Raw genomic sequence first — 14702 nt, 5'->3', positions numbered from 1 at the left:
TATGACATCTCAATCTTTGTCGCGAAGAAACTTGAAAGTCTGATCTCTGCTTTGGGGTTAAGTTTTTGTGTATAGATGGAATCGAATCTTGCTATGTTAGACCGCATAGGGACGTGAGGGGAATAAAAACACTACCAAATCAATAGGAGCCCAATGCATCGCACTCATCTGTCATTAAATGAAAGATATTCATTGTTAGGACATCTACAAAGTTTAGTGACAGACCGAACATCTACAATAACAAAACTGTCAACAGTTAGTCACATTTCGTAGTCCTGTGTTGACTACGTTATTATGTAAAGGTTAATCTCATTAATGACGAGCCATTGGATTTCACTGTCTCTCCATGTGAACAATGTAATGATCTATGAATGATATTCTTTGATTGGTACTCTATGCACGCGTTCTATAGTATGGATGCCCTAGGCACAATGCTAGAAACATGATGTGGAAGATCAGTTACCTAGATTACGTTGTCTTGTGTCTTTTGTTTACTCACTGGTTCAGATAAACTGCCAGGTTATATTCAATCTAAAAGCATAGAAAAATATCAGTTTCACTGAGCATATTACAAGATACAAACTGTTGATGTTAGATTGATTTAATTAATGTGTGCCTTGGTGGTATCTTAATGAGGAAAATAGTACAGTAAGCAAGTTTTTTTTTTCAAAATATGGAAAACAAAATATCAATTGGAATACGTATATGATTGACCTTGCTAGATCTATTATTACTGAGAACCCGAAGAAGTAAAAATAAATAATCATCTTTCCTCGCGAAAACCGCAAAATGATAGCAGACATATCGATAACGTAGTCCTGTGTTGACTACGTTATTATGTAAAGGTTAATCTCATTAATGACGAGCCATTGGATTTCACTGTCTCTCCATGTGAACAATGTAATGATCTATGAATGATATTCTTTGATTGGTACTCTATGCACGCGTTCTATAGTATGGATGCCCTAGGCACAATGCTAGAAACATGATGTGGAAGATCAGTTACCTAGATTACGTTGTCTTGTGTCTTTTGTTTACTCACTGGTTCAGATAAACTGCCAGGTTATATTCAATCTAAAAGCATAGAAAAATATCAGTTTCACTGAGCATATTACAAGATACAAACTGTTGATGTTAGATTGATTTAATTAATGTGTGCCTTGGTGGTATCTTAATGAGGAAAATAGTACAGTAAGCAAGGTTTTTTTTTCAAAATATGGAAAACAAAATATCAATTGGAATACGTATATGATTGACCTTGCTAGATCTATTATTACTGAGAACCCGAAGAAGTAAAAATAAATAATCATCTTTCCTCGCGAAAACCGCAAAATGATAGCCAGACATATCGATAACCCTTTCAGAAGACGTGATCAGCGTTTTGATATCCTAACGTCATGATTTCTGTGATGCAAATGAGATAAATCATTGAGGCATTCTGACATATATTCCTTATTTGCTATTTTATAAAATAATACATCAAAATGATCAAGATAAAATTTAACGACACTTCTATCATTGGCTTTGAGCATAACCTTTGGAAAATCCTGAAGCTATATCATAAACATAACATCCTACCTTAGTGGGGTACCATTATTTTATCAGAAATAAAGTGGTCATCAGAGATGGTCAGCTATAGATAATGATGTACCACTGCTGGACAATCAATAGATCACGCACAGCGCGTGTTGTTGGGCAATATAAAAGCAATTTAAGCACATCAAAGCGCCATGTTTTATGGGGTAGGCCACCTCACCAATACTGTGACAATGACATCGTACACCCCATAAGAAGGTTCAGGAATTACACTATTTATACGACATCCTTGTCGTTAGAGCTGTTACACTTCTGTGGTGATTAGAGGCGTACACCATTTACACTAATCATAGACCAAAGTCTTTTAAACAACGTGAAGAACCAACAGGTACTTTTGGTAAAAAACTGACTGCAAATAATAATTATTAATGGTGTTCAAGAGTCGTTACTGTATATATCTTCCACGATATTACCTCATCGAAGTTGTTGAAGGAGGTGATTCACTTCTTACATTACATGATTTTACTTCTTCACTTTCTATCAGTTATTTGTACGTGAATTAATAACTAACTACGCTGTGACGATAACGCGGTCTAGTCTGAATACGACCTTGTTAATAAAGTATATCCCCTGTGGAACTTTAGGGAATTATGTTCTGATGGGAAATTGATTTGATAAAACCCAAATAATAAATCTTAATAGAAGCAACCTGATATTGCAAAAAAAAATTTAAAATAAATGTCTTCTGGAAAATACCATGCATTCTCAAGTTGTCATATCGCCTCGATATTTTGATTTGTTTCACGGCTCTATTAAGTTTACACGAAATATATACTTTATTAAACGTGTAAAAATAGAATGAGCTATATTTACACACGACGTGTAAATTACAAATCAACATTCGCGAAATATACTCGTAGATTAACAACATTCAGCGCCACAAATGGTTACAACAATCAAAGATGGACATGAGCATACTTAGATGGACAGGTATCATTGATTACAATGTACACGTGTACCTAGAACAGGTATAAACATGAGCATAATCAGATGGACAGGTATCATTGATTACAATGTACACGTGTACCTAGAACAGGAATAAAAATGAGCATACTTAGATGGACAGGTATCATTGATTACAATGTACATGTGTACCTAGAACAGGAATAAACATGAGCATAATTAGATAGACATGTATCATCTTTGCGGGGCCGCGGTGGCCGAGTGGTTAAGATGTCCCGACATATTACCATAAGCCCTAGGCCTCCACCTCTGGGATGCGGGTTCGAATCCCATGTGGGGCAGTTGCCAGGTACTGACCGCTGGTCGGTGGTTTTTCTCCGGGTACTCCGGCTTTCCTCCACCAACAAACCTGGCACGTCCTTACATGACCCTGGCTGTTAATAGGACGTAAAAATAAACAAACCAAACCAAACCTAGAACAGGAATAAACATGAGCATACTTAGATGGACAGGTATCATTGATTACAATGTACACGTGTACCTAGAACAGGAATAAACATGAGCTTACTTAGATGGACAGGTATCATTGATTACAATGTACACGTGTACCTAGAACAGGAATAAACATGAGCATACTTAGATGGACAGGTATCATTGATTACAATGTACACGTGTACCTAGAACAGGAATAAACATGAGCATACTTAGATGGACAGGTATCATTGATTACAATGTACACGTGTACCTAGAACAGGAATAAACATGAGCATACTTAGATGGACAGGTATCATTGATTACAATGTACACGTGTACCTAGAACAGGAATAAACATGAGCATACTTAGATGGACAGGTATCATTGATTACAATGTACACGTGTACCTAGAACAGGAATAAACATGAGCATACTTAGATGGACAGGTATCATTGATTACAATGTACACGTGTACCTAGAACAGGAATAAACATGACTACTTAGATGGACAGTATCATGATTACAATGTACACGTGTACTAGAACAGGAATAAACATGAGCTACTTAGATGGACAGGTATCATTGATACAATGTACACGTGTACTAGAACAGGAATAAACATGAGCATACTTAGATGGACAGTATCATGATACTGTCATTGTACACTGAACAGGAATAAACATGAGCATACTTAGATGGACAGGTATCATTGATTACAATGTACACGTGTACTAGAACAGGAATAAACATGAGCTACTTAGATGGACAGGTATCATTGATTACAATGTACACGTGTACCTAGAACAGGAATAAACATGAGCTACTTAGATGGACAGGTATCATTGATTACAATGTACACGTGTACCTAGAACAGGAATAAACATGAGCTGATGGACAGGTATCATTGATTACAATGTACACGTGTACCTAGAACAGGAATAAACATGAGCACTTAGATGGACAGGTATCATTGATTACAATGTACACGTGTACCTAGAACAGGAATAAACATGAGCATTTAGATGGACAGGTATCATTGATTACAATGTACACGTGTACCTAGAACAGGAATAAACATGAGCTTACTTAGATGGACAGGTATCATTATTACAATGTACACGTGTACCTAGAACAGGAATAAACATGAGCTTACTTAGATGGACAGGTATCATTGATTACAATGTACACGTGTACCTAGAACAGGAATAAACATGAGCTTACTTAGATGGACAGGTATCATACAGGAATAAACATGAGCTTACTTAGATGGACAGGTATCATTGATTACAATGTACACGTGTACCTAGAACAGGAATAAACATGAGCATACTTAGATGGACAGGTATCATTGATTACAATGTACACGTGTACCTAGAACAGGAATAAGTGAAACATAAACAGGCCATATTAATCAGAAGTCGACGTAATACGTCTAACTACCTGAGACAACAACTGGCTGCTCCCATCATATACCACCCAGATAAAGAACATGAATATCACTTATTTGCAGGTTTGGAGACAGCTTATCATTCAAATGTAATTCGGTAGTGCATTCGATGTTTGAATAAAAGCACAAAGGAGAAAACATTTTTAATTCTATATGATTTATCTAATTGATTCGGGAGGTTGTACAGCTAACTTCATCCTTCCTGATGTTGACGAGCTTCGATAAGTCACATGTCTGAACCACGAGCCGATTAATTTAGATGTGTTGCGTGTTAAGATATAAAATAATCATCCTACATTTTGAAGGTTTGATTTAGTCCGTACTACGCCAGGCACCACGCACGGACTCCGTGATGATAAATACTGCACCCAATAGGTTTTTCTTTTCTTCTAGGCAGACATTTTTTATGATATAATTTTATTGGCAAGAAGTCGTATAAGTTTAACCTCAGGTGTGTGGGGGGTGGGGTAAAAAAGGACTGTAAAACGTGTAGGCAAATATTATACTAGGTAAGTATACCGAACATCGTGGCAGGTGTGTCTCTGTGGAAACTGTCACCTGGCCAAATCTGGATATATACGTCCTACCAACCACTAACCAGAGCATTACGTTATAAGGCTGTGGTATGGCGGGGATGGTGTCGTCCCGCGAGGCCATAAACCCAACATATACCAATACAATTCGATTACACGTGTTTTGCATGTGCGCCACCTGACGTCAAATACATTAATCTAAATGGAATCTTCAAGAAGACTTTTAGCTTATTAGGGAGAAAGTTTTTAAACACTTGAGTGCATAGGTAATCCTTTTAATGTGATTTGATGCTGTAGGGAAGTTTGCTAACATCACGGCATTGATAGATGATGTTAAGTTAAACAAAATATCCTAAATAAAACCCTTCAAATACGCTAAAATCACAGTCATCATTTCACAAAGAATGTGAAAAAAATAGTTTTATGCCTCTTCTTCAACTATGTGGTGTGGCTTTAGATTTCCTTCCTGAGATTAACTTTGAATTTGTTTTTCCAGTTGAGACAGATCCACAACTTCACTACATTGTAACCACCTTTCAAATAGTAGACCAAAACTGGTAGCACATTGTTGTATCTAACGTCTAATACTTTATGACCTGGAGATGTCATTGTCTTTTTTATGGCGATATTAGGATTGATATTTTCTGAAAAATTTCCAATTGAATAAAGTACAATAACATTACATATAACTTAATTGGTAAAACCGATATCAAGGGCAGTTTACTAACGGACTTGTAATTGAGAATAGGAATATAGAATAAGTATTCTTAGTACGAATGTATCTGTACAATGTACCAAACAAATAAAAATACTGTCTCCTTTTTCATTATTATTAATGCATGTATAATTTGATAACTTGATAACTTTGATCCCAGGTTATTATTCTAGAAAGCACCCCTTATCACTTGTACGTTTCGTCTAAATGGTTTAAAAGGCTTTTTATATAAAGACAAATGACTACATTTGTGTCGGTACACTAGAAGAAGGAAATATTTAGTCTGAATGGAAGAATGAAAGCTGTAAAAAATAGGTATTCCTCTGTCATATATAGGGATCCTGCAAACAAAGAAAGCAAACTGAATGTAGCGCCACAGAACCATTTATTGATTCGAGTCCCGGAGTAGTCCGCTGGGAGGTCTGTTAAAGGTACCAATTTTGCGTTTCGGAGTAAAACCTGTTTAATGTTTTACGGAGAAAATTAGCTCGTATGTTTTACGAATTACTAGAACATAAAACTAAACATTAGTAATGCAGGAAGCATTTTGGCAGCACCACCAATGATCTCCGTGATAACGATGAGATATTCTAACACCACAATCCCCTTTTACTGTAGACATCATATCCGCTCTTAGAACACAGACATTCTTCTCCTCCTCCTCATCATCATCATCACTATTATCATCATCCTAATCATCATCCTAATCATCATCATTATCATCATCATCCTAATCATCATCATTATCATCATCCTATCCTTTTTAACGATAAAGATAGGTCCACTAGACCGTGTGTTAATAACACTTGTTTCAACCATGGTCTACTGCTAATTGCATTATACTACTGAATTTCATAGAAACGTGTATGTCTTAAATTTCTATGTGTTTAGAGTTGAGTAATAGTCACGAACATGCTATTTGTATACTGTGATGTCGTGAGTAGTCATCTGATGGTGATAACTGGCCTTGATAGGTAATTGAAGACTATTTATGGTCTGTGAATCCTTAGAAAAATGATATTGACACGCCAAAATTCCTTATTAACAGAATAATAATTACGTTAGTGAACTCATCAGACCAGTGCAAATGAGTACTGCTTTATTTTCTTTTTTTATTCTCTTTTTTTCTATCATTTCGGCCCTGGGTGTAGCTACTGAAGTCTATGATTTCGGCCCTGGGTGTAGCTACTGACGTCTATTATTTCGGTCCTGGGTGTAGCTACTGACGTCTATCATTCCGGTCCTGGGTGTAGCTACTGACGTCTATCATTCCGGTCCTGGGTGTAGCTACTGAAGTCTATTATTTCGACCCTGGGTGTAGATACTGACGTCTATCATTCCGGCCCTGGGTGTAGCTACTGACGTCTATCATTTCTGCCCGGGTTGTATCTACTGAAATCTATCATTTCGGCCCTGAGTGGAGCTACTGAATTTATCATTCCGGCCCTGAGTAATCACCCTACGTGTATCATTCTGTTCCAATGTGTATCTACATCTACATGTCATTCTACAGACAAGACGAATCGTCTAAACACATAGCTTTTATGGAGGCCTGTCTGTCCTGTTGCTGTTGGAATGCCAATTTGTTCTCATGTGTCGGCCATCACAATTCAATTACATGCGATGATTTTTTATTTAACTGCCGTGAGGAATGTCTCAGGCAGACATCGTTCATAGTTCGTAGCTCAAAATGGCCTCTTTGGTGACGTTGGGTACGTTCGATTAGTCAATAATGTCAGAGACAAAACACAGCGGCCTGTCCCCATTATCAAATTAGCACCAAGCCAAGTATCGATTGTAAAAGGTGGGCTGAAAACACCCCTCCGAACATCACCATACAGCACAGACATGTAGATCATCTAAACAATCCGAAACTAATGTTTTATTTCGAATGTCGTTAAGGTAAAAACAAACAAAAACAACAACGTATCCCATATGTAACAATGGTTTTGTCAAAGATATGTTCGAAGGGGTAAAAACAAGTCATATAGAAGGGAAATAATGTAATCTGTAAGGTCTGGATACCTACCAAAAAAAGTTTTCAGCCATTCGTCTCGCCCCTGTAGGAATTATTGCACAGACTTCCAGCAAACAAAACAGTTGACTCTTGACTTGGCCGCTATTTCTTAGAGAGCGTCTGTCACGAATTTTCTACGTAATAGCTTTGCTTCTCGATTGATCGAGAAAAAATAAATGTTAATTAACTGCCGTTTAGCGATAATTGAAGGAGCGAACACAATTAGCTGGAGACGAAGCACACCGGTGATGCCCAGCTTGAAAGTGGCTCAACGATGCCGCAGACAATCGAGTAGATTAATAACCAGTCCAAAAAGGGGGTTTTGGTACAAATAATTCTGATAAATGTTTTAGCACAAACAGTCCAGCTGAAGATATTGAAGAAAATTAATTAGAAAGGTAGTGGCATCGACAATGTTCTGGTTGGGACATTCTGGATAAAGGGCTCTGGTTGGGACATCACGGATAAAGGGTTCTGATATGGACATTCCGGGTAAAGGACTCTGAGAGGGACATTCCGGATTTAGGACTATGGTAGGTACATTCCGGATAAATGGACCTGGTAGGGACATTCCGGATACAGGACTCTTGTAGGGATATTCCGGATGAAGGGCTCTGCTACGGACATTCCTGATAAAGGGCTCTGGTAGGGACATTCCGGATAAAGGGCTCTGGTAGAGACATTCCGGATAAAGGGCTCTGTTAGGGACATCCCGGGTAAAGGGCTTGGTATGAATAATCCTGATAAAAATATGATACCGAAAATTCGAACGAAAAGTATTTTCAAATCATGAATTGGACATAGAAATGATTATTTTTAATTTACGTTTGGTACATGTAATTTATACGCGTCTATGGTTAAACCTGTTACTTCATTGCCATGTATTATATTGATCACAAAACCAAATACCATACGTTACTCAGTGTGACAGAATTCATTCTCTGTTATTTCACAATTCTAATTGAGTATGCATAGAGAATGCATCCAGCGCACAGGATTTGAGTCCCATGTCGAACTGTTTGTACAATCAAAACTACATGACGAACGCTGACTTCTAGATGAGACAAATCTCTTAATTCTTTACAAGTGTGGAGACACCATTGCCATTGTTCATGTCCCTGGCTGTGATAGGATTGCATCATACCCGTAGTGTTATCACAATTCCGTAACCAAGCAACTATTGACGATTGGAAACGGTTAGTATAGGTACTCTTCTCGAGATTTACCACCTCAGAAACTTGCCATGAGTTTGAGTAGAATATTTCCATGTTCAATGTACATCCGAGGAAACTTACAAATGTGTCCGATGGTCCGATGGAGTTCGTTATCTTTAAAATTTAGTCTTTGGGAATAGCACTTCAAAATGGAAAAGCATCGGTCATTTATTTTTTCTGAGCGAAATCCAATTCAATTTTTTATCATATTAAATAAGCAAATTATTTTGAAAATTAAAAAAAATCAATTGTATATTAGTGTAATATAGCCACTATTAGTCATAACGAGAACACGCGTAATCCATAGCACTACCACTGTGAACTGTTTAGTATTCCTCACATGTTCAAACAAAATTCTCCTCCTTCACATCGGAACACTTTCTCAATTTCTCAATACACCTTTTCAAAAATGTAACTCTTAGTTTTACCTTCCTTATAACACCAATTTTAATGAAAGATATGCTTTCATTTTGTCCAATCAACCACCATTTTACTTCCATGAAAACCAAGGTTTTCGATAATGCTTCCATAGTGCTCGGCATCTGTTAGAAACATTTATCTCACAGTTTCGTTGAAGGCAGTCAACATCTTAATTTTGATAAATAGGAAACCTTATTTTGTTATCCTTGTAACGGATTTTTCAATTTGTGAATTACATTCGAGAGTAGATTCATTTACTGCTCACTTTGAACAGTCATTTCACACCCTACCTTCATCTCACTCCGACACGGAACATGTCTATAAACATGTCGATCTTCTTGTCCTCTAACTCAGAGTTTTCGGCACATGTAAACGACAATAAAAAGACAAACACTACTGAAAATGGAGTAAAGTTAATGGCAAGTTTAAGTAGTGCCCATTTGGTATGAAGAATATAAACATGTGTTTCACTCAACGTACCAAGTTCCACTTCGCTATATTGGTCAGAAATCGCACTCAATTCAGCATATCAAGTACCACTTCGCTGTATTGGTCAGAAATCGCACTCAATTCAGCATATCAAGTACCACTTCGCTATATTGGATAACTCGTTACAAAATCATTTAGAATGAACAAATAATATTACATCAAGGCATATGTAAGGTTTGAACATGAGACATAAACAGAGAAATATCGACTGGTCCCAGCCAGATCCTGGGTTCCGTTACCTTACTATATTGTGGTACTGGACTAAACCTGCCCTAATACAAGACAAAATCGTGGGCTCTGGTATGTGATATATTCCGAACCTTGCCGTGATATTACGGATATTTATTCCTACAATAGTATACTGGCGATGCTGTAAAATTAAATGACAAGAAAATGTAGGAGGATGAATGCAACCTAATCTTGCTTCTGAAATATCTTTTACAGCACGACATCACCTAATTTGTCCACCCTATTGTAAGCCGAACTTGTTGTGTAATTTCTGACTTGATAGGAAATGACAAGACCAGAAGAAAGTATCAAATACCAGTAGTATTGTCAGTACACGGCTGGCCATTGTCGTAGTGCTGTGGTGGTATACGGGGACAAGTGATGTAGGGCTGTTTATACGGCCTCCCACTGATAACAATTCCTTGTAATTGATTTATACGATTTCTGGAAATATGAACCATAATGTGATTTCGCTGACGACAGGGGTTTGAGTTATGTTTTAATAGAAAACCGAATGCATTCTATAAACAGATTGTTTCCATTTCGTAAGATTTCTATTCAGAAAGAAATGTAATGTCGATTCCGCTTGTCTGGGATCTAATTGGAGTGCGGGATCGACTGAGCGATTCAATGCAGGTACATGTCCCCGTATCCCCCGGGACACCCTACTATATGCATCCTTATACACATTGGCAAATCCGATCCCAAGAGGACTTACTTTGTAATAAGATTTTTGTAAGGAAAGTATAAATAAAAATGTAAGCTTCTCTAAATACTCCAATTCTAGGAAATGTTCGTAGAAGACTTTGGGAGTTATCTGCATGCGCCGTGCAGTGCCTTCTAATATTATGGGTAGGTGTCGTCAGTGACGAGAAAAAGAATGAAACCCTAACAACATCTTGTAGAAAACCATGCAATTAATCACCTGTCTGGTATCGTCTTGTGCAATAATAAGCAGCTAGGGCGGGCGGATCGATAACTCTGTCACCACGCCCTCTACTAGCACGTGATATGCTTGTCAACATGCCATGGCGTATTAACGTCCCTCAGCAATCATTTCGCCTTCAACCAACTTTCTAGTTAACATGTTTAGGAAATAAATATCCACACTTTTAATACTGAAAGAGATAACTTGCAAATTTGTTCAGTGGAAATAATTATATTTCTTGAGATCTTTTTTTTTCAGAAAAAAGAAAACATGACTATTTTGATGCAATTTTTCACTAAAATTTGGTCCGGACTTAATTTAAAAAACATATTTCGTTTTATTGTGGAAAACACAGCTTATTTGATATAGTTATTAATTCTAAATCACCTACTGAAGGTATGAACATGATACGGGCATATTATTTATATGTTAAGGGATGTTACAGGGAGGAAATATTATTCATTTAAAAATCCTTAAAATCCGGAATATTAAGTCATTAATTAGTACATATCTTAAAGCAACATTGGAAGAACAATTAACCCGGTGACATATTATTTTTATGTGGTTTTTGTGATAAGGGTATACCTAAAGTCAAAATATCAAAAAAAAAGAAATGAAATCCTTGAGAGGAAACCAGAGGGGACGGTCTACCTTAAGAATAATCTCATGGATAGAAAATTTGAATGATTCGTGTAGATGATATAAAAGATTAATAATGACACCATATCACTGACGTGATCCTTATAATGAATTGTTGGTACACGATTTTGGATGATGATGTGATGGCGTTAGTATAATTTTACTATATCAATATCGGGAGAAAAGACAAACAGAGAAAGTACTCGGCCATATTGACACTGGCAAACAATGTAGTAACCCAGTGACATTTCATCAAACACAGCAAAACTTTAAACAAACCGATTAACGTGTATCATTTCTGGCATTTACCATATATACTTACAAAGACTGTACAACAAAATGCAAATGAAAGAAAAGTGATATAAAGATACATTCGGCCGAAAAGTGGGCGCGTACAACTTTCAGTCTTACTCTGTCATCACATATCCTTCTCGGGCGAGGTGCCGATATTGACATTACATGTGATGTAATACGCACGCATTGACAAACAGGGGTAGGATAATCAAAGGTAAAGACACGTTAATGAAAATAAAATCATTTTTCTTTTGTTTTCATTCGACTTTTCCTACATCAAATATGTAATTGTACAATATGGATTCGTACATTTGCAAACAAATCATTTTCCACGGTACAATATAAGTATAGTGCAAGAGAATGGCCTGATTAGACTGTGGATTATTACCAACATAAAGTAAGGCAAAGGAACTAAACATGTATTTTACAGTATCTATTGGAGACATGAAGTCGGATTAGATAACACATATAAACCATAATGTTGCTAATGTCGGTTAGGTCACGGGACAGTGCGTTTTATCGCGTGGCTCAAGTGCTCCGTGACAAATAGAAACAGAATTAGTTATAACCAATTAACATACTGTAATAATGGCTAACGTTCATTTAAAGCGGATCAATATTTAATGAGTATCAGTGTTTATGGTCGTGATGGACGACTTTAGTGCAGGTTTATACCATTTTTTATCTAATTTTTCTTAAAGTTAAAAATATGAAAAATAATTAATTGCATCACGAAAAAATTCCGTGGCACTATATCTATATGGAATGAAGTACTGATTGCGCATGCACCAAAGGCAAAATGAATTATTTAATATTATTTTCTGTGTTAATTAGACATATTTATACACGATTACACACCGATTATTGTTCAAATGATGATATCATTTATGCTCTGTCGGCGATGGAGCATCTTTAAAGAAACATTTTGTATAATCTTGAAAAAAAGACAGTTGAAAACAGGTTTGTTATGTGTTTTTATCATTTATTCTAATATCAGGTAAATTAGGCCTTTAATAATCAATTTATTAAACAGGCAAATTAATCGATCATGTAAATTATATCCTAATTATATGCAATAATCCTGTACTAAAACACATTTTTTCTCTTTTTTATACCCTTTTTGTTTTTAATTTTTGGTATTAAGCCAATGTGATTCAATATATCACTATTTTATTGATAGTTCTATCAAGTTGACTATCAAAAGGAAATGTACTCAGTACTGTAGACACTAGGTTATAAGACTTTCATATGTGGATATGAAGGATAGGGATATTCTACCCGAGGCTCACGAAAATGAAAAAAAAACGGCCTTGCCGAGAGTTTTACAACATTTTATGATCCCTAGGATAAAATATCAAAATCCTGCATATATACCTATGACAGAGTATTTGTCTCTCATACCTTGTCATTTTATTACCTTTTACAATAATGATATACCGCCATTTTGAATAAATTTCGAAAAAAACCGCAACTGCAAGCCAATTCTATAGATCTATATATGAAAATTGTGTGATATGTTATACAAAAATCTCGTTGTTTGTGTTATTTTTAGTAAAACCAGCCTAGTTTACGAAACTAACGTTTAATTTTACCGATACAATAGTAAATTTCTTGACGCAGTGACGTCACCAGGTTACATCGGGTAGCCATATGCATGTCATACAGCAGCAGCCGACATGAGTGCATTTCATTGGATGAACCAGTATTGCACCCGTACATGTAGGTATGAGGTAAAAACACAGGGTTCTGATTCACACGGACATTAAACGAAGTTTGACGCCATCAATCTAAACACAGACCCAGGACGAGTGGTCCTCTCGGTACACAGCCCCAGGCCAGGATCATCCTGTCTGGGCGGTCGATGCTCATCTCTAGAATGACGTGAGCCTGTATATATTATTTAATAATTTATTAGCGGGAAGAGATCACATAAACTCTCCCGTAAATCTCTATTATTGAGTTATTTAATGTTTAACAATATATTCGGATGACTACGGGTGGCTAGTTAATTTTACAATTATCCTTAATTCGATATGTATTTAAATCAAATTTGTTTAATGGTGCTTTATCTGAGAGGACCTCACAGCTATCCGATTCCTATAAACCTGTAATACTAGCCTAGGTCCATGATTGCGCACCAACCTGACACAGCACCAGATCAGGCACGTACAGCCCAGTATTTGTTTTACTGTCGTTGACATCACAATACTTATTGTTCTGTTTTCTCTTCCAGTCTAATTCTGTTTTGGATTAGTTAATGGGTCTGTTAATTATCTATGCACCATGAACAATTACGCATTGACTGATATTACTACACCATTACGTGTTAGTGGCGACGACATTTTACTCCCTTTTAAGTTTGTGTTCCTTCGCCTTTGAAATTAATTTAGAGTATTAGCCGTATTGTCTATGGCTACTTAGTTTAGTAGTGGGCATAAAATGATCTGTTACTCCACCTGTATTTCTCTAATATTGATATTGTCCTGAACTGATGGGACAGCTGACTTTCCAATCAGTTCAACATTATTGACAGCTAGTGGATGCCAACAAATATATCTCTGTAATTAAATACAATCCCAACAACATATCAAACCCACAGACCATCAGCATATTAAAACACCAACGCTTCATACCATTCTAATGAAAAAGGCAGTTTATAATCTGCTTACACCAGTTTATTGATTCTATGCCAGGCTTTTGTGTTTATTAAGTAGCGTATTACCTTGTATCCCCAATATTTCACAGCATATTACATGTAAAAGGTTTAGGTAACGAATAATAAACAATACCATTTTGTAATGTCAC

The 14702-nt window shown here is 36.5% G+C and overlaps 1 protein-coding gene across 2 annotated transcripts in view; it reads left to right on the top strand.

Moving 5' to 3' along the window:
* Positions 1 to 14702, top strand: part of LOC138319303 (neuropeptide prohormone-4-like) — a 56629-nt gene that overhangs the window by 20797 nt on the left and 21130 nt on the right. The window contains exon 1 of one of the 2 annotated variants that reach the window (XM_069262364.1): positions 13664 to 13778. The exons of the other annotated variant lie outside the window; for it this stretch is intronic. The gene's annotated coding sequence lies outside the window, so the exon portion shown is untranslated. Of the gene's footprint in view, positions 1 to 13663; positions 13779 to 14702 lie in introns of those variants that run through there. 2 annotated transcript variants of the gene reach the window in all.

The sequence above is a fragment of the Argopecten irradians genome, chromosome 3, assembly GCF_041381155.1.
Source record: "Argopecten irradians isolate NY chromosome 3, Ai_NY, whole genome shotgun sequence".
NCBI classification, from domain to species: domain Eukaryota; kingdom Metazoa; phylum Mollusca; class Bivalvia; order Pectinida; family Pectinidae; genus Argopecten; species Argopecten irradians.
The sequence above is the reverse complement of the archived record's forward strand: the minus strand, read 5'-3'. Positions and strand labels throughout refer to the sequence as shown.